The 22,157-nt window shown below is 44.3% G+C and overlaps 1 non-coding gene across 1 annotated transcript; it reads right to left on the reverse strand.

The window, feature by feature from the left end:
* Positions 1-13,494: 13,494 nt before the first annotated feature.
* On the reverse strand, positions 13,495-13,687 carry LOC123362313. The gene has a single exon (XR_006576418.1). It is a non-coding gene; the product is annotated as a U2 spliceosomal RNA (small nuclear RNA).
* Between the last annotated feature and the right edge of the window lie 8,470 nt (positions 13,688-22,157).

A 22,157-nucleotide genomic window follows, 5' to 3' on the forward strand; every position in this document is an offset into this window, starting at 1 on the left:
TCAGCATATGTCCTTGGGATTAAGCAAAGCAGTTAATAAGAGAAAGAGAATTCTATTGAACAGAGGGTTAGGCAAACTGTTTAATATCTGGGTTTCTGTTGCACCGCACATTCACCAAGTCCGCCTCTTCAAATCATCTCCAGAGGTTTAAACTCCAAGAGTGAATTTCTGTACAGCACAGCACAGCACAGGGTCAGCAGAGCAACTTAAATCACCTCCCACTACAGTACAAAGCCGTTAGATAAGGAGATAACTGAGTCCCAATGTTTAAGAAAGTTGGTGCTACAGCACTGGAGACATACATAGCATTATTAATTATTATATTAGCTTATCTTTGAGAATTGACATCTACTACTAGGCTTTCATTTAGAGCTGGATGGGAAATGGTTTTTCCTTCCTGCAAAAACATTCCCAACATAAAAAAGATTCCCATTCTGAATTCCCTAGCAGCTCTACTTCCATCATTTCCCCCCCTTTTGGTAAACATGTACATTGCAACTGCCTGAGTTGGAGATCTGAGAGGAGTCAGACCTGTACTACTCAAAAATTGTAAAATTATTTTGCATTTGTGAACAGTGTAGCCCTGGTCTACACTACAAACTTATAACTGTGTCGCTCAAGGGTGTGGATTTTCTGAACTACCACCTCACTGAACTCCCAGTGTAGACAATGCTATGGTAAGGGGAGAGCTCCCATCAACATAGCTACCACTTCTTGGAGAGGTGAAGTACCTACACCAATGGGAGAAGCTCTCCCATCAGTGTAGGTACCATCTTCACTAAGAGCTACCAGCTGTGCCACTACAGTGCTGTAAGTGCTGTAGACAAGCTCGGAGGCTCCTGTACTATAACTTACTGGTGGATAATAGTTCAAGACTTGAAAAGATGACAGCTGCTTTTTAGGGATGTTCATCTCTTTCCCATCTGCAGACTGCCAGCCTCTCTCCTCACTGCTGCAGACAGTGGCCTGAACTAGCCTCCTTCTCAGGGGTACAGAAGCCTTAGGTCAGAAGCTTAAGGTGGTCTGAGTGTCAATAACTTTTGAAGGGTTTTGGGGCTGGAAACAATATAGGTTTCTGAGCTATACGTGCTCCCTAGCTTTGACTGACTGGAGAGCCTCAAATCATATGGAATTGACATAAAAGATCAGCCCAGTGGTTTATGGAAATGCTGCATAGATTTAGTTCACTTCCTTTATGAGAAGTTTACCCCTTTTCAGCAGGATTACTTCTCTCTTCCATGTGGGGAGCTGTGGGGAGCTTCATCATAAGGCTAAGTACTTTTGGTTTCCTCCAGTCTGGGATGAAATTCCAAGGCTCGTGATACAGGGCTCTATCTCCTGTTCAAAAGGAAGCACCACAGCAGAATCAAGAAAATCAGTCCGTCGAGGTGGATTAGTAACTAAGCAATGGATTACCAGGTTGGGGACTTTGATGATCAGGGGGTCACTTGACAAAGGGGATGGGACATTATAATAGGTAGGTTATCTCACCAGCCATTTTAGAGAGAGGGAGAAGAGACAGGAGACACTCCATGTTCCATAGGAGAAGCTATATGAACTAGGGTAGAGGAAGGAGGAGGATTTGGACTCCTTAGAAGACACTTCCCCAAGTGCCAGAGAACACTCCAGAGAGATGAGGAAACTGAGGCAGGGATGGCATATAAGTGTTCTATTGTTTTAGTCTTGATCTGTATATCTTTCATGCTATCTAACTGTAAGTGGGGAACTTTCCTGGTTTTTACACTACCCCAGTGAAATGGACTAGTGAAAGGATCCGAGTCCTCCCTCCCACTTCCTTTACCAAGATGCCTGCCTGACCTTGAGGGCTCCCCTTCCACTCTCCTGTGTGGCAGAATCCTCATAACCTGACAAGGCTAGGCCCAAGATTCCTGGGGGGGTGAGACCCCCAACCTTATCCTGGTCAATTAGGGCAGGGGATAGGGTGTCTTCACTCTGGGGTGCTCTCTCCGCACTGGACATTTCCCTGACTCACTGATCATTACATACAGTTCAAAGCAAATACAAATTATTAAACAGAAATCAATTTTTAAAAAATAAGAAAAAAATGGGAAAGGTTAAAGGAAAACACATAACCCCACTCTGTGGCACAGGGACGTCACAACCAGCCTCTCTGGAATGTAAGGGCAGTTCACAGTCTGTTCCTCACAAGTCCCATTCCTCCTTCTCAGGCCCTGGCTGTGCTTCAGGGATGCTGCGGGTCAGACACTTGCTCTGGCAGTGGCCAGACACCATCAGGCTCTAGGTGGCAGGGCCCTTCTTTCCAGCGTCAGCCCCCCGTCAGGGTTACGATCCTCCTCCAAGTCTGGCCTGCAAGGCCTCTTGGCTGGGGGCATCTCCCTGTGCTGGGCCCGCTGCCCAGGATCACCCCTCACTCTATCCAGTGGCTCACCCCACTTGGCTCCGGACTGCTCCAGCCCCAGCTCCAGCTCCACTCTGCCTCTGCACTGTTGCTGCTGCTCTGCCTCCAGGCCCCTGGGCTGCTTTTTCTGTCCCCTCTGGCTCTAGTTGCTGCAGTTCTCCTCCCAGCACAGGGCTGCTCTCAAGGGCTAGACAGCTGGACTGCAGGGTCTCAGTTCTCTGGAGGGAGTGCTCGATGAAGGATCTGCACCCCAAACATGTGCCTAGAAACTCAAAGCCTCAGGCTTTGGCTACACTTACACTTCAAAGCGCTGCCGCGGCAGCGCTTTGAAGCGCTAAGTGTAGTCAAAGCATCAGCGCTGGGAGAAAGCTCTCCCAGCGCTGTCCGTACTCCACCTCCCTGTGGGGAATAACGTACAGCGCTGGGGCTTTGACCACACTGGCGCTTTGCAGCGCCGCAATTTGCAGCACTGGAGAGGGTGTGTTTTCACACCCTGCTGCAGCGCTGCAAATTTGTAAGTGTAGCCAAGCCCAAAGGGAGTGTTTAAATTCTGCTGTCTCATGAAGCTTAAAAGCACATGGGCCAACCTGTTGGGCTCCAAGCACAGCAGCCTGGTAAGTGTCTAGGGACCCCAGGGGCGATGGATGCTTGTAGAAAGTAAGTATTCATTGGCAGTGTCAAAGCTCATATGTGAACGTGGATGTTGAGTCCCAGTCATTATCAGTTTGGCCAGCACCACCTTCTTTAATTTAACCATCTAGTGATTCTCTCCAGCCCCTACATTTAAAATTTTATAAAAGAAAAAGTGAAAGTGGTTATAAAAACCCAAACAACTAGCAAACATACACTCACAGGCCTGGGAAATTCCCAAAACAAAATAACGGCTTTCAGAAATCCATAACTATTCACTTCCTTGCTTTTTGAGTGTTCGAGTTTTGTCAGTGATATAAAAGGCTAAGTACATTGTTGTTACTTAGCAACCATGATTAGTTTTCAAAACATTTTTTTAAATACAATGTATTTAATTATTTAGCAGAATTCTCCCCCCCCCCCCCGCCCTTCTGCTCCTTTTTCCTTACTGAAATTTCAACAAAAGAATGCTTGAGTCTCATCAAACTTCTGAACCCAGGATTTTGGAGTGGATCCAAAAGTAGATTGTAAACAGGTATGGTTGGTTTTATTCAATAAACAGTAATTATAGAAAATCAGAGCAAAAATACAGCTAGGAGCCAGAGATAGTGTTGCTGGTTCATATAAACAGATCAGTTTCCAGCATGTTTTGAATTTGCATTTCAATGGTCCTGAATGCCCTCTGAGGAAAAAATACAAAAGCAAGTTCTAGGATTATTTTTCATGTTTGTTTTTATTCATTTTAAATTCACATGTTTTAGGTGTGGTAGGGCTCTTTTTTCAGTTTTAATTTAAAAACTGAAGGCTGAAGTGAATTTCAACTATTAATGAATTCAGACTTGAAAAGTGTAATTTACGTGGGATTATTTAATAAATAGCTGTGCTGTTGTGTTGATTTTATGGTTATGCATATTTTAATATTAGATGAATAATTAACCAAAGACAATCCGAACCAAAATGCAGGTGAAATACTGGCTTTGCTAACGTCAAAGGGAGTTTTACCATTGACTTTAATGGGGTCAGGATTTCACTCTGTTTGAAGAATCAGGAGTATAGATCCAAAGATGTTCCTATTCTAGAAACATGAAACGGTGAGGATAAGTGCATCAATTGCAAGTGCTATGCTCTCCATCTAGCTATATTTGACTACGTCACCTCTCTTTAGGAGTCAGGAATTAGGCATAAAAAACTGAGCAGCAAGAGTATAGTGTCTTAGGTGTCCTGGTCAGAGGAGATGGTAGATCAGAAATTGCCTGAAAGCAGGGAGTTCTAGTTCTTAGTTCCCTTTAATCTCAGGGTGTTCAAATCAACTGTAAATGCATTTATAGTGGCTTGCAACACAGAGCTTTTTATTTTAGAATTTTCACTGATCAGAGCTCTGCTGACAATATATCTGCTCATCGAAGTAGGATGAAACTGAAGGGATGCTTTTGTCATTTAAATATTGATGACTCTTGGACCTAGAAGCCGAGTGGCTTTGAAGCTGCATCTATTTGCTACCATAGTACTTTGAAGATGATGAACACAAAGAGCAGGTACTATATTAAGAGCATTTTGATGTGTGTGACAGAGTCCAGTCCCTCCCAAAGGGGAGAACAGGGATCTGAATCCCAAAGAATAAGCAATTCAATCAACTGCCTACACTAGTACTGTACTATAAAACTTGTGATTAATATCATTGTGAAATACTAATACTCTGAGGAATTATGGATACTCACTGATAATACGCTTTAATCTCTGTTCTGGCCAGTTCAGATTCTGACAAAATATTTGAATTCTATATAGATGCATCAGACATTGGTTTAGATGCTGTACTGAAGCAAGAAACTGGTTTAAAAAATATTGTCATGGAGAAAGAATGGTATTACCATAGTGTGGGCAATTAGGCAGATCAAGCCCTAAACAAGAAATTCAGGGTCTCAATTGACCACTCTCCATTGATTTGGCTGCACAGACCCACTCCAAGAATATGACATGGAAGTTGTACGTATAAAGGGGAAGAAAATATGGTGGCTGATGCCCTACCCAGGAAAGAGGGTTCTGACCTGTTCCCAAGGGGGTAGTCCTTCTGCAGCTTTATAAGGAGGGCAGGTGTGACCCTAACAACACCCCAATACCAGATGGCAAGGGGCTCCCTGGTATCTAGCAGTGAATCTCAGCTGGCCTGACCAGCTCATCATACCCCCACTCACTGTTGTCATAATCTGTATCTAAAAAGGTGTCATGTAAATTGTCATATGCAAACTGGTAGCACACTGGTCATTACTGTTTTTGCAGAGTGTACATACAGGTGAGAGATGAAAAGTTAGATACATGCCAGAAATGTGTTCTTAATCTGTTTGTCAAATAGGGCTTCAGTCACCATGCCCTAGACAAAGAAATGTTGTTTCCCAGGCTTGACAGTGTCTCCAATGTAAATTTAGCCAGGTGTGACCTAAAACACTGAAAAGCACATATACATGCAAGGTAAAAAAAGCCATCACATTAGCGAGTGGGGGAGATAGCCACCTGTGACTGGGGTACTGGGGGGCCATGCTGAGATTGCTCAATAAGGGCAAACTGCAAAGAATGGGGCAGACAATCTCCAAGACTTGTGATTATTCTAATACTTAGATTCACCAAGCTAGCAACAAAACTTCTATAATACTTTACTGGTTACCCAGAAGCCAGACATACAATTCCCTTAAAGCAACCGAGCCTTTGGGCTCCCACCCATACAGCGAAATCAAATAGGATGAGGATTACTGAAAATCTTGTTCATCATATAAAAAGTTCTATCAATCCCAAAGGATCAGACACATTATCCTCCAGGTTAATGAATATTTCAGATCTTACCCAAATAAAAACTTATAGCCAATTCTTATTAACTAAACTAAAATTTATTTAAAAAAGAAAAGAGAGGGTATTGGTTAAAAGATACATACAGACATGAATAGAGTTCTTAGGTCAGTTTCATAGTAGAGATGATGAGCTTTAGAGTTGAAAAGAGTTCTTTCAGAATTAGTCCATAGGTTCGGCCTAATGTTCAATGTCAGGGTGATCCAGAATGGAACTGGAGATCTCAATCTTGTTGCTCAAGCTGATGAAGCATAAGCAGATTTGAGATGAAAGGATCAGGCCCCAAAAGCCCTTTATACAGTTCTCAGGCAGCCTCAGGACTGCATGCAGTCCTTGGGTGAACAATAAGCAATTATCCTAGCTTTGAAGTAGACTTCCTATTTCCTATGTATACACAGGTTATTAGTTACATGGAGTACCATAAAGCAATTGCCCATCTCCTGCCATTTACAGGTAGTTTGCTATATACTTCAAAGAGAAATGAAGATACTGATATCACTACAATCACAGTTCACTAAAAATGTTAATATCTCCTTTTGATCTCTGAATTAACAGAATACAGCAATAGACAGGAACTGTTTGATTACATTGTCAACCTCTAACAATACATATGTAAAGTCATAAAAAACACAAACATTATCTGCTGATATGTCTCTAAAGGTTGAATCTGGGTTAACTAGCCTGCAAGTTCTGTATCCCTTTCTGACCATGTGTCATGCCACCTAACTATCATGACGTGGGGAGGAGACTGCAAATATTAATGTGGCATCCACTCCCTGGTGGATATGACAAGCTGAGCCTCCAGGAGGGCATCTTGACTTTGAAAACAAAGAAACGTTGAGAATACAAGTAGAGAGACAGCTACATCGGCATCTTTCATCTGAGGAGACAAAGAAACCCAATGCTTTGAGCTCTGTGTTGGATGATGGCCAAAGACTGACCAGCCATGATGGAAGAATGACTGTGGTGAGAAAATTACTTTGAACAAAAGACTTTAGTGTGTTAAGTTAGGTTTTAGTCTTATAAGCATATTTTTATTTGTGTTCATCTGTAACCATTTCTATTACAATTCCTTCTACTTCAGATCACTTAAATATCTTTTTTTATTAATAACTGAATCTTATTTGTTACACAACCATCTCAGGGCAGTGTTTCAAACTGAAGACTAAAATTCTCAGCCAAATTAACAAGCTGATGCTGTGTACTTCTCTAGAAAAAGAAGCAGCCAAGGTTTTGAGCATGCGACAGTGGGAGGGGCTGAGCGCTGAACAGGAGACAATTTTGGGTACACTCAGGTCTGGACGGGCTGGTAGTTCACCTTGCAAAGTAGATCCAGGCTGGTGGGAGCCAAGGTGAGATCATTATGCTGTAAGCAGGCTGCTGGTGGCAGGGCTCTGAGCCAAATCTGCACAGCATAGAAGCACCCACTGTTACAGGGCAGGCAGGGACAAAATCCCTTACTGGGTTGGGTTGAACTCCCAAAGTGTCACAGTATTAGCACTGAATCTTCACCATTATGATGGCTCTCTTACATTCCTCCATGGCAGTTTTGAATAAGAAAAATGAATTTAATATGGTCTCAGAAGAACTGGATTCTTAACTTTGCTTTTTTATTTATAAAGCAGCAATTAAGTAGATCATAGAATCATAGAATCTCAGGGTTGGAAGGGACCTCAGGAGGTCATCTAGTCCAACCCCCTGCTCAAAGCAGGACCAAACCCAACTAAATCATCCCAGCCAGGGCTTTGTCAAGCCTGACCTTAAAAACCTCTAAGGAAGGAGATTCCACCACCTCCCTAGGTAACCCATTCTAGTGCTTCACCACCCTACTAGTGAAAAAGTTTTTCCTAATGTCCAACCTAAACCTCCCCCTCTGCAACTTGAGACCATTACTCCTTGTTCTGTCATCTTCTACCACTGAGAACAGTCTAGATCCATCCTCTTTAGAACCCCCTTTCAGGTAGTTGAAAGCAGCTATCAAATCCCCCCTCAATCTTCTCTTCTGCAGGCTAAACAATCTCAGTTGCCTCAGCCTCTCCTCGTAAGTCATGTGCTCCAGCCCCCTAATCATTTTTGTTGCCCTCCGCTGGACTTTCTCCAATTTATCCACATCCTTCTTGTAGTGTGGGGCCCAAAACTGGACACAGTACTCCAAATGAGGCCTCACCAGTGCTGAATAGAGGGGAATGATCACATCCCTCGATCTGCTGGAAATGCCCCTACTTATACAACCCAAAATGCCATTAGCCTTCTTGGCAACAAGGGCACACTGTTGACTCATATTCAGCTTTTCGTCCTGTCATAAACAGATAGTTAAGGGTTAAGGTCTGTTTTACCTGTAAAGGGTTAACATGTAGTACCTGGTGACCACCTGACCAGAGGACCAATCAGAGATAAGATTTTTTCAAATCTCTGTGGAGGGAAGCCTTTGTCTGTGTGAGAACTGTTTTTGGATCTAAAGAGGACAGTCATGTCTCCAAGTTCTCCTGGAGTAGTTTCTACTAATTAATAGTGAGTATTAATTAGAAAGGCGAATTAGTCTTATGATTTGATTTCTATATTTGCAATTGTGTGTTTGCTAAAGGAAATGCTTTATTCCTGTTTGCTGATATTGCTTTTACTGAGAAAAGGGGGAGAGGGGATTCTCTCCAGAGATTGATAAGGTTATACCCTATGAGTGTCCAGCTTGGGCTCATAGAGATTCTGTATTTTCTTTTTATTCTTTAATAAATTCTTTTCTATTAAGGACTTGTTGGTCTTTCCTTGGGTGGATTCTCAGGGAAAGGGGAGGGGGAGGTATCCCTCTGTAGTTGGATCCCGGTATCTCTCCTAGGAAAAGGGAGGGGGGAGGAAGCAGGGGAAATGGTTTGTTTCTCCTGGGTGTAAGAACTCCATGGATTTGGGGCTCTTGGAATCCCCTAGGATTTTGGGGAAGGACTGTGTCTCAATCCACATTTCTTGATTGAGTGGTGGCAGCTTACTAGATCTAAACTAGGATTTTAGTTTAGAGGGAAACCAAGTCAGGTCCCCACATTGGAGCCCAACAGTTCCAAGTGGGGGTGAGACCTTTGACATGGTGGCATGCGGGTCCTCACCTTGAAACCCCCCAGTTTCAAGTGAGGGTAGACCCATGACACGTCCACTGTAACCCCTAGGTCCCTTTCTGCAGAACTGCTGCCCAGCCATTCGGTCCCTAGTCTATAGCAGTGCATGGGATTCTTCCGTCCTAAATGCAGGACTCTGCACTTGTCCTTGTTGAACCTCATCATATTTCTTTTGGCCCAATCCTCTAATTTGTCTAGGTCCCTCTGTATCCTATCCCTACCCTCCAGCATATCAACCACTCCTCCCAGTTTAGTGTCATCTGCAAACTTGCTAAGGGTGCAGTCCACACCATCCTCCAGATCATCAATGAAGATATTGAACAAAACCGGCCCCAGCACCAACCCTTGGGGCACTCCACTTGATACCGGCTGCCAACTAGACATGGAACCATTGATCACTACCCGTTGAGCCCGACCATCTAGCCAGTTTTCTATCCACCTTACCGTCCATTCATCCAGCCCATACTTCTTTAACTTGCTGGCAAGAATACTGTGGGAGACTGTATCAAAAGCTTTGCTAAAGTCCAGAAATAGCACATCCACTGCTTTCCCCTCATCCACAGAGCCGGTTATCTCATCATAATAGATCTACATAGCTTCTCTGTGTTTGGGTTAAAAAGGTAAACCCAAGAAACCAGCTACAGGAACAAGGCCGGCTCCAGACCCCAGCGCGCACTTGGGGCGGCATTTTGCCGGCAGGGCGGCAGCCGGGTCTGGCAGACCTTCCGCAGTCATGCCTGCGGGAGGTCCACCAGAGCCGCGGGACCAGCGGACCTCCCGCAGGCATGACTGCAGACGGATTGCTGGTCCCGCGGCTCGGGTGGACCTCCCGCAGGCACGACTGCGGATGCTCCACCGGAGCTGCGGACCAGCGAACCCTCCGCAGCTGCGGGAGGTCCGCTGGTCCCGCGGACCCTCCGCAGTCATGCATGCGGGAGGTCCGCTGGTCCCGCGGCTCCGGTGCACCTCCCGCAGGCATGACTGCTTGAGGCGGCCAAATTCCTAGAGCCGCCCCTGTACAAGAAACAATGTTTCTTAAAAAATAAATCAATGGTGGAATTGTATAGGAAGCTATAAAACATGAGGTTTCATCATGTCAAGGCTAAACAAGTTTCAGAGACTCAATTTTCCTCGAGACAACAAAGCTTTCACATGATCAGGGCTACTCGACACAGCCTTGAAGAAAAGTCCTTCCTCTGTCTGTTCATTCAGAAAACATAATGTAAAGAATAAAATTCCTCATCTCTCTTCCTTCCCCTGTCCTCCCTTTTTTCTTTTCTTCATTTTACAACTAAGCAGCTAACGAAATACCTTGCTTTCTTTTCACCCAAGATGACTTTTGGGACCATACAGGCAGCAATAAGACAAAAGGGATTCAAAGCATCAGAGCAGAAGGTACCTGCCTCTCTTGGAGCCTCACAGCTCTTTAGAGGACTTTCATACAGCACATGACTTACAAAGGGAAATAGATAAGCTGGGGAATACAAATATCTTAACTAGTTTCCTGGAAGGACAGGAAGAGCTTTTGTCTGCCTGCCCTTTTCTCTCTCTGGCGAAGGGTTTGAATTGTTAGTCAGCCCCCTTCCTAACCCCAACCCCCCAGCACCTCAACTTCCCTCTCTGGGTATAGCTCCTGACTCCTCTATCCTACTCATATCTTAGTGTAGTAGACCCCCAAGGGTAGGATGAACAACTTTTCAAAACAAAAATGAGTTTGATGTTACACAAAGACTGAAGGCTGGATGAAGCATTTGGGCAACTGTAGTGGACTCACTGACAGATTTTAAAGTAGTAGCATGTGACAGGCCTGATGGGGCCAATCCTTGAACTGCATGGTCAGAGTAATTGGCTCAGCTGGTCAAGTGGCCAGACCATGCAGGGAGTTACGAAAAACAGACAGACAAAAACACTTATATCTATCTATTAGGATCACTTGAAAACTGGGACTTTCCTGTTTTCAGGGACACATGGTTGTTTTACCTGAGAGTAAACGTTTGTAACCAGTCCTGTTCTTCCCACTGCCTAGACCTGCAGTGCTACCAAATTTTACACACCTCATGTGAGATTCATGCTATTGACTCTCCTCCCCATCACACCTGCTCACAGGTATGCTGTATTCTTATGCATCCATTGAAGCTGCAGGCATTAGGGTTTAACTCACACTTCCTCCCAGGGCCCGTGCAAGGATGTTTCACGCCCTAGGCGAAACTTCCACCTTGTGTCCTCCCCCGTCCTCGAGCCCCTGCCCTGAGGTGGCCCCCCCCCCCCGCAGCAGCTCCCTCCCTCCGCCCTGAGGCCCCACCCGTGGCAGCTCCCCATCCCCCACCCCCCAGCTCACCCCTGCTCCACACACGAGCACAAGCACCCTGAGCACACCATGGCAGCTTCACTTCTCCTGCCTCCCAGGCTTGCAGCGCCTAAGCTGATTGGCGCCGCAAGCCTGGGAGGCGAGAGAAGTGAAACAGCTCACCCCTGCTCCACCTCCTCCCCAAGCACGCCCTCGCTGCTTCACTTCTCCCGCCTCCCAGGCTTCCGGCGCCAATCAGCTTAGGCGTCGCAAGCCTGGGAGGCGGGAGAAGTGAAGCAGCCACAGCATGCTCGGGGAGGAGACGGGGCAGGGGTGAGCTGGGGCGGGGAGTTCCCCTGCGTGCCGCCCCCCCTTACTTGCTGCAGGAGCCCTCCCTGCGCTCCCCTGCCCCAGTTCCCTCCGCCTAAATGCTGGCGGTGACCGGGGCGGCCGAAGATCCGGCCGCCATGGTCACTGCCGAAGAAAATGCCGCCCCCCAAATCCTAGCGCCGTAGGCGACCGCCTAGGTCACCTAAATGGTTGCACTGGCCCTGCTTCCTCCTCTTTATCACCAGGGCTCAACATTGCTGGATTACAGCCAGCCTACTGCTTTCTCTGCTCCCAATCAGTCTGGGAGCATATGTAACTCTCTGTGGGCAAATTAGTGATAGATAGGTAAGTCAGGTGTCATTAGATCTGTAAAAATCCACAGCACCATAATTACAATAGTGTCACCTTCTGTGGCATAGCATGGGACTGCCTCCCTTCCACCTAGCTCTCAATTCTCTCATTTGGAGGAAATTTTGATACTATGTCATCAGAAACAGGTCAAGTTGGATATCATTTGAAAGCCCTTTCTCCCACAAACAGCATGGTATGAAACACGACAAATCTAGAACAATTATATTGTTATATATTCAAAAATGTATGATAAAGTTGATTTTTTTTTAAACATAGGCACATGAAGCAAGCAGCCCTCACAAAGTTAAATTGTGTTGTCAGTTAATGCTCACAACATGGAACCAGATTAATGTTTTGAATGTTACAGATTACTATAAATGGAAGGAGTGCCTCAATCTGATTTGCCATCATTGGCAGAAAAGAAACAGGTCAGTGGTATTGATTATCAGCTTTGTTTATTATGCCAAAATATTTCTTCTTTGAACAGCATAATGAAGTGTTTGAAATCATTTCCCAAAGGGCACAGGACTTGCAAGAACAGTTCCACACACCTAGTGTACATTCCACTCTCATTAACCTATTGCCTACGATGGAGAGCTGCAATATCAGAGAACAGATCAAGCAATTCAATGAGCTTAAATCTGCAACAAAATCAACTTTCAGGATGGTGCAGCAACGGATGAAGATGGTTGAGTCTTTGCTGCTCTTTACTCAATCTGTTAGGACTGCTAATTAGAATTTGCACCTTTGCAGCACTTGAAGACTTGGTTAAAACTAAAGCAAAAAAAAAAAAAGTATTTCACTAACTCTTCAGTGATGATTGATTGTGCCTCCCAGAAATAAGAAGCACTCTTATTGACTCAGGGGAAGAATTTCTAAAAGGAATTGGGTTGTTAAAAGGTCAACATTTCCCTTCTGTGCACTTGGTTCAGCTGAAGCCCTAGAACACAAAAACAGAACAGTTAAAGGTGTTGGAGGAGTGGGGGGATGGGAGTGGTATGGGTGGGGGTGGGGGTGGGCATAACCCAGCATCCAAATGTTCTTCCCTAGTTTTTCATGACAGCCCCAGAACTCCATTGAATTTCAAATAAAACATTCAGCATGGCTGGGATGAATTCCTGTGATGGGGTGTACAAACCTCACACTGGGCACCAGAGGGTTGAAGAGCTAATCTGGTCACAGGAGGCTCTGCCCAGCCACACCTACTGGGTGTGTTCTAAATGAAGGGGGAGCTTTAAAAAGCACAGTACAGCTCAGTCAGTGCCAGGGAGCAGATCTGCCCTCGTAGCTCCTGCAGAAATACAGTAGGATCCCTGTACTGTCCTTAACTAAGCTTCAATCCAGAGCTGCTAGTCAACCCAGAAGAGACAGCTAAACATCTATTAATTAGGAGGGAAGGGACCCTCCTGTCTCCCTTCTGAGGGGACATATTGCAGGCTGTTGGCCAGGCCTTCATCATGCCTCTGGTGAGGAAGAGATGCAGTAGGACGTAACCTAGGAAGTAAGCTAGGAAGTGAACCAGCATCTTCACAGTGAAACTCTTTCTGTTTGTCTAACCTGAAAATTCTCTGCAAAAGGAGATGCACTGTTCCCAGAGACATGCATTGTCCTGGTATTGCAGTGAGATGGACAGAGCAAGCTCCTATTCCAGCCCCCTCTTTCAAAAATCAATTTAATATACAGTCCTCAAATAAAGGACATATCAGATATGAAACTGATAAGAACAGGTACTACACTTGATCTGAGCTTAAGGAGCCGAGAAGTTCCCCATCATGCCAATATTTGGCTAGCTGCGTGCTTTGTACAGAGATGTGAGACTGCGACACAGGCAAGGATCAGTGTGATTGTGTCTAGTAGTGCTTTCCTAGATAGAGAGAGATTTCAGAGAGGTAGCTGTGTTAGTCTGTATCAGTAAAAATAAAGAGTCCTTGTGACACCTTAGAGACTAACAAATTTATTTGGGCATAAGCTTTTGTGGGATATAAACCACTTCATCAGATGCATGGAGTGGAAAATACAGTAAGCAGGTATAAGTATACAGCCCATGAAAAGATAGGAGTTGCCTTACCAAGTGGGGAGTCAGTGCTAACGAGTATCAGAGGGGCAGCCGTGTTAGTCTGGATCTGTAAAAGCAGCAAAGAATCCTGTGGCACCTTATAGACTTGCATCCAAAGAAGTGGGTATTCACCCACGAAAGCTCATGCTGCAAAATGTCTGTTAGTCTATAAGGTGCCACAGGATTCTTTGCTGCTAGTGCTAACGAGGCCAATTCAGTCAAGGTGGATGTGGCCCATTCCCAGCAGTTGACAAGAAGGTGTGAGTATCAACAGAAGGGGAAATTATTTTTTGTAGTGACCCAGCCACTCCCAATCTTTATTCAGGCCTAATTCGATGGTGTCAAGTTTGCAAATTAATTCCAGTTCTGCAGTTTCTCATTTAAGTCTGTTTTTGAAGTCTTTTTGTTGAAGAATGGCCACTTTTAAGTCTGTTATTGAGTGTCCAGGGAGATTGAAGTGCTCTTCTACTGGTTTTTGAATGTTAAAATTCTTGATTTGTGTCCATTTATTCTTTTGTTGCGTAGAGTGGCCGGTTTGGCAAATGTACATGGCAGAGGGGCATTGCTGGCACATGATGGCATATATCATATTGGTAGATGTGCAGGTGAATGAGCCCTTGATGGTGTGGTTGGGTCCTATAATGGTGTCCCTTAGACTCATTGACGCCTAGACGTTAAGGTCAGACGGGACCATTGTGATCATCTAGTCTGACCTCCTGCACAATGCAGGCCACAGAATCTCACCCATCCACTTCAATAACTCAGACATATGTTAGGGGTTTGTTATAGTCCTCAAGTCCTCAAATTGTGGTTTGAAGACCTCAAACTGCAGAGACTCCTCCAGCAAGTGACCCATGCCCCATGCTGCAGAGGAAGGCGAAAAATCTCCAGGGCCTCTGCCAATCTCCAGGGCCTCTTCCCAACCCCAAATATGGCGATCAGTTAAACCCTGAGCACGTGGGCAAGACTCACCAGCCAGCACCCAGGAAAGAATTCTCTGTAGTAACTCAGATCCCATCCCATCTAACATCCCATCACAGACCACTGGGCATACTTACCTGCTGATAATCAAATACCAATAGCCTAATTTTGGCAATTAATTTGGCAATCCCATCATACCATCCCCTCCATAAACTTATCAAGCTTAGTCTTAAAGCTAGATATGTCTTTTGCCCCCACTACTCCCCTTGGAAGTCTGTTTCAGAACTTCACTCCTCTAATGGTTAGAAACTTTCATCTAATTTCAAGTCCTAGTGTCCAGTTTATATCCATTTGTTCTTGTATCCACATTGGTACTAAGTTTAAATAATTCCTCTCCCTCCCTAATATTTAACCCTCTGATATATTTATAAAGAGCAATCATATCCCCCCTCAACCTTCTTTTGGTTAGACTAAACAAGCCAAGCTCTTTGAGTCTCCTTTCATAAGACAGGTTTTCCATTCCTCAGATCATCCTAGTAGCTCTTCTCTGTACATGTTGAATAGATATGCAGACAGAGTTGGCAATGGGGTTTGTTGCAGGGGTTGGTTCCCGGGTTAGTGTTTCTGTTGTGTGGTGTGTAGTTGCTGGTGAGCGTTTGCTTCAGGTTGGGGGCTGTCTGTAAGCGAGGACTGGCCTGTCTCCCAAGGTCTGTGAGAGTGAGGGATCATCCTTCAGGATAGGTTGTAGATCCTTGATGATGCATTGGAGAGGTTTTAGTTGGGGGCTGTAGGTGATGGCTAGTCGCGTTCTGTTACTTTCTTTGTTGGGCCTTTCCTGTAGTAGGGGACTTCTGGGTACCCTTCTGGCTCTGTCAATCTATTTCCTCACTTTCCCAGGTGGGTATTGTAGTTTTAAGAATGCCTGATAGAGATCTTGTAGGTGTTTGTCTCTGTCTGAGGGATTGGAGCAAATATGGTTGTATTTTAGGGCGTGGCTGTAGACAATGGATCGTGTGATGTGGTCTGGATGAAAGCTAGAGGTATGTAGGTAAATATAGTGGTCAGTAGGTTTCCGGTATAGGGTGGTGTTTATGTGACCATCACTAATTTGTACTGTAGTGTCCGGGAAGTGGATCTTTTGTGTGGACTGATCCAGGCTGAGATTGATGATGGAGTGGAAATTGTTGAAATCCAGGTGTAATTCCTCAAGGACCTCCTTCCCATGGGTCCAGATGATGAAGATGTCATCAGTGTAGTGCAAATAGAGTAGAGGCACTAGGGGACGAGAGCTGAGGAAGCATTGTTCTAAGGCAACCATAAAAATGTTGGCATACTGTGGGGCCATGCAGGTACCCATAGCAGTTCCACTGACTTTAGGGTATAAATTGTCCCCAAATCTGAAATAGTTGTGGGTGAAGACAAAGTCACAAATCTCAGCTACCTGGTTTGCTGTGTTATTATCAGGGATACTATTCCTGATGGCTTGTAGTCCATCTTTGTGTGGAATGTTGGTGTAGAGAGCTTCTACATCCATAGTGGCTAGGATGGTGTTTTCTGGAAGATCACCAATGGATTGTAGTTTCCTCAGGAAGTCAATGGTTTCTCAGAGATAGGTGGGAGTGCTGGTAATGTAGGGCCTGAGGAGAGAGTCCACATAGCCAGACAATCCTGCTGTCAGGATGCCAATGCCTGAGATGATGGGGCATCCAGGATTCCCAAGTTTATGGCTCTAGGGGTGTGTCTGTGTAGATTTGTTCTTGAGCTTCTTCACAGAGTTACTTGAGCAGATGGTGCTGTTTCTTTTGGTACCCCTCAGTGGAGTCAGAGGGTAATGGCCTGTAGAAGGTGATGTCAGTGAGTTGCTTAGCAGCCTCCCGTTCATACTCTGACCTATTCATGATTACTACAGCACCTTCTGTTGGGAATGGGCCACATCCACCCTAATTGAATTGGCCTCATTAGCACTGACCCCCCACTTGGTAAGGCAACTCCCGTCTTTCCATGTGCTGTATATTTATACCTGCTTACTGTATTTTCCACTCCATGCATCTGATGAAATGGGTTATATCCCACAAAATCTAAGTCTCTAACTTGCCACAAGGACTTCTCATTGTTTTTACTAGATGGAGATGACACTGATAACTTTGGTGAATAAGTGTTTTCAGTCTTGCATGTCAAGCCTAATTTCCCTTGGATTACCAAAGATTAATGCATTTTTTTTTAAATTTAAGACATTCATCTCTGTGCTAAAGTTTTAATTTAAAAAATTTAAACATTTTCTCAAATACATAGCTACATAATTGTTCTTGGTTTGTCATATTTGGTACCATTGTGTTTGTGGTAGAAAAGGCTTTCAAACAGTACCCAACTTGACCCATTTCCCATGACATTGTATTCTCAAAATTTCCACCAATTGGAGGGCATGAAGCAGTGAGCCTCCCTAGCCCGCCTAGCTGCAGAAGGGGATTGTGACACTTCACCCCATATTCTTCATAGAGATATTGTTATGATATGAATATGGTACAACTATGATATTTTTATGCAAGATGGGTCATGCAAGATGATTTACTGAATGAGATTATCCTGTTTGTATGCATGCATCATTTCTGTATGTGAAGTTAGAAATATTGACTATGTATCAATTGCCTACTGTCTGGTGGGCATTCCCCAGATGCAAACACATTTGCAATCAGCCTGAATGGGCCATTAGGGAGAACAATAGGACTTTGAAGATGCTAATCTCCCACATTCCTGAAAAGCTTCCTGGGATGCTGCTTTGATACTTCAGGGTCATGTGATCATGTCACCTGGTACTGGACACCATCTTGGACTGCTGGTATTTTTCCACTAGTAGGGGGTGGTGATCAAACTGTGAAACAAAGGATTCCCACATGTAAAGCCTATTTAAGGCTGGGGAGGGAGTTAATCAGGGTCAGTTCTTCACTGAATCCCTGCCCAATATGACTGCTGAAAACACTTACAACTGAGCTGGGGAAGAACTGGACCCAGGCTAGAAGGTGTCTGGCCTATGAAAGGATTATCTGAAATTCTAAGCTGCAAGCAAAATAAGTTTATCTTCAAACATCTCTGCAATCTGTTTAAAACATTTAGGGTGAGAAATTACTACTTGTAGCCAGTTTCTTTAATGTATTAAGCTTAGTTTGCGTGTTTGCTTTATTTGCTCAGTAATCTAAATTTGATCTGTTTGCTATCCCTTATAAACACTTAAAATCTATCCTTTGTAGCTAATAAACTTGTTTTTGTTTTCTATAAACCAGTTTGTGCAATTCATAACTTGGGTGCAAAAAAGCTGGGCATATCTTCCTCCCACATTGAGGGAGGGAGCGAATTTCATGAGCTTATGCTGTACAGCTTTCTGTGCAGTGCCAGACATTACAATTTTGAGTTTGCACCCCAGAAGGGGTGTGCACTTTCCCATGATGATTCTTCTCATGCGGAGCTGATTTCAGTGTCCGTGTCTTTCTGGAGCTGGGCGTGTCCCTACCTGTGTGTGTGCTAGAGGAGGCTTGAGGGCCTGGTGCAGCAGGATAGGGTGAGGGAGTCCAGGCTCGTGGAACAGGATGGCTTAGTGGGACCTCACTACATCAAGTGGCACCCTGGAGTGGCTGGCTGGGGGCGGGGAGCCCATCACAGGGATACCATTAAAATTGTGTTTCTGTAGATTTTTACAAATCAGATGACATCCATCACTATCCTGCCCATGGAATGAGGTTTAACTTCATTATGCTCCCAGACTAAGTGCTCCATATTCTATCTAGACCCAAGCCACCCCGTCAGAGCTTCCAGAAGAGCAGGGAGCTGGACACAGAAGAATCCAGTTGTCTACAGGGGTGGTGAGTCATCTGGGCCCTCTGTGGCTGTGCTTCAGCAATATTCAGGGCCCAGGGGCCCGACTCCACCAATGTTCGGGATCAGATCTCTCCCCTGGCTCCACCTGCCACCCCCAGAGTGTCCCTGCCTGTGCCTGGGCAGCTGCCCTGACACTCCGCTGTGCTCCCTCGCTGGTCACTGCTGGCTACAACATAGGGAGCGGTACCAGTGGCAGGCTGTGGCAGCTGCTGCACCGGGGGTGGGGGGGGGAGAGAAGAAGCACACACATGATGGCAGGCCCTGCGCCCCCCCTGCACCCACCGGCAGATGACTCCGAGGGAGCTTCCTGGAGTCCTGTCCCCCTGACTGCAGTCACCACTCCTGCCCCACGCTGGGCAAGGGGCAGCTCCATCCCCCACTGAACAACGATGAAAAGTATTTGCTGCCTCCTGAAGAACATCACAAAAGAAGGGGCTACATTTTGTTTTAGTTTTAGAAAGTATTTGCTTTTGAGGGTTATTGATCCAAGAGTGCTTGGGTGTTTCTATATTCAAAAGAGTATTAATAAAGTTGATATTCTTAGTGATATTGTGCAATATAGGGAAACTGTTAAATGCTTACAGTCCATTTTACATTTTAAAAAATATCTATCAGCTTACAAGGCAGATGTGTGGGGGTGGAGGGGGGAGGGGAGGACTTGGACCCCTTCTGGGCATCATTATACAAGCCTTCCACCCCTGGTTGTCTATCCTATCAGGTGAATGTGGGGTAAGACATGATGAGGGGGACAGAATGGGGAACACAGGGCATGACTGGGATTCACAGAGCAAAATGGGAGGAATGTCGGAAATGGACTGGGGACAAGAGAGACAGAGGCAGAATGAAAGGTAGTTCACAGTGGAAAGAGTAATTTTGATCTACTTAAAAACACATCGCTCAGTTCTAACTTAACTGTAGACATTCAGGATAAGATCTCGACATAGTCAGACAGTCAAATGAAAACCTCTTCTCAATGTGGAGTGATGATCACAGAAAAAGAAAAGGAGAGGAAACAGACAGAATGGTTACACCACTGGATAGAAAATACTCTAATGCCATTATATAAATCAGCTGTATCCTCTCCTCTGGAATTCTGTGTTCTGTTCTGACCAACCGATTGCAAAAAGATACGACCAATATACAGGCTGTCCAAGGATAGAATATAGAAAAAGTCAAAGTGGATAGCACTGCTCCTAGTAGGAAGATTTCACAAGGTCAGCCATCAGGTTAGCATCTTCCTGATTATTTTTTCCCTGATATTCTTTTGCATATTCATAACTCAGAAAATACTCTATACCTTCATAACTCATTTTTGTTGTATAAGAAGCTCTGATATTTTCCTGATTTAATCTTCACACAACATACATTTTCCAGTTTCCAAAATTTAGTTTCAGAGACAGCCACTGACATTCCCATTTCTCTCATCCCCAAATATCCCTGAGCTGACAGAATGCAACAGTAGGAGGGATGGATTCAGCTGGCAGTTACTTCCTGGCATGCAATTTTAATTAAAGAGTCAGCATGTATGTTACAGAAGCCACAGGAGTCAGTAGCTAAGAACGACTAGGAAAGTTTCCATGGATAAAAAAGTAAGAGAAAGGGACAATGAAGCTGTATGTCAGGAGACTAATGGAATGTTTACATCCTACTTTACTCCAAATAAATCCTATTTCCAAGGGAAAAACAGACAAATTGCTGTGGTCAAAGACTGCTCAAAAAATACCTACTTTGTGGAATACAGTCACAGCTCTATTATTGATCCAGGGTAATTCAGCATAAAGGCAACATCTATTTTTCAGACAGGTTCTGCGTTTATACCAGGTTGCACATCAACGCGATGAGAGCTTTTTCTGATTGGGAACATTCCATTCCTAGTGATTATGCCTGTCATTTAAACATAACAAGCAGATTTAGCTTGTCCAAAGATCACATACTAAGATATTACAGTTATCAGTTAGTATATTTAATCAGCTCCAAACAGAAGCTTCCTTTCTCTTAGACTGTAGTTATTACCTATCTATAAGAATAGTTATTACTTATCACAAGAATGTGGCTTTAAATCATCACTAGTGATTTTTCAAAACTACATTTTTTTTCTCCTCAGTGTAATGAATCAGAGCCAAACAGGATAGAGAGGCTGATTCATATCCTGAATTTTCAACAACCATTATTAATCGTACAAACATCCTTCCTCAGAAGTGCTGCAAAATCCTGCTGCAGAAATCTCATTGTTGGCTGTTTTCTCCACTGGCAAAATGTTCAGACATAACTCCAAAAAGTAAGGGATGGAGTTCACGCACCTGTCTTGTTTTATAACTTCACACATCAATCTGAAGGAACTTGGACTAAAAATAATTTGTGAAAGAAAAATAAATTAATGTGATATGACTTAAAATGAGAGCCATGAGTTCTGAGGAGAAAAGAACTGGTGAGGAGCTAGTCTCCCTGTCTGTATCACTTTCACTTATTAAGAGCTCTCCAAAGAGGAGCATAATTTATGTCTATAGTGAAATAAACTGTAGGGTAAATATTAGGGAAATGAGATAGTTATACACTTGTATTAAGTCTAAATGAGACCTCTCAGACTGACCATTTCTTTTGTATAAAAGCATTTTAATGTTCTCCTTTAGTGTCACAAGTATTACAATATGATTTCATAGCTGCTGCGACTGCAGGCAAAACACTATTTTATTTTTTACTTGCAGAGCAATCAGTAATGAGTCTCCTCCCTCCTTCTGTTTAAATGCCTTTCCAAATCAGAATCAGTTGAGTGATGTTCAGAACCAGATGCCACAATGTGGTTTTGAATATTACCCATTCATTACATTTCTCATGTCTGATTTCTGGAACTGGAGCAAACTAAAAATATTTCCTATATTGAAGACTTTGATGCACCACTTAGATGAACAAAATTACTGGACCACATTGTTTAGGCAAACATACAGGCAGAATTTTGTCTGCTGCTTCCCACTGGGTATAGCAGAAAGGATCTCCCTGATTCTCTGTACATCCCTGGCTCAGGATGCTCTAATGTGCACTGGCTGGCAATGGCCCCGTAAGGGACCATATGCCAGTTGAAAATTGCCAGAGAGCACTGCATTGCAGCCATTCCTCCTCCCTGCTCTCCTCACCCACAACATGTGTGCTGCAGAAAAAAGGAGGCGTAAGAGCCAACTTGCCAGCATTATGCCCACTGTGGAATTCACAGCCCATGAGCAGAGTAGAGAAACCACCCCATAATGTCTTGTGTGCAAGAATTCATATCTGAGACATTTCTGCTGCCATAACATTAAAATGTCCATCATATGCCTGATTCTACACTGTCCTGAACTGTATTACCCCTTTGCAAAATGAGCCCAAAGTGTATGTTAAGTGCCACCACCTGTGAGT

Source organism: Mauremys mutica, chromosome 1 (assembly GCF_020497125.1).
Source record: "Mauremys mutica isolate MM-2020 ecotype Southern chromosome 1, ASM2049712v1, whole genome shotgun sequence".
In the NCBI taxonomy this organism is placed as follows: domain Eukaryota; kingdom Metazoa; phylum Chordata; order Testudines; family Geoemydidae; genus Mauremys; species Mauremys mutica.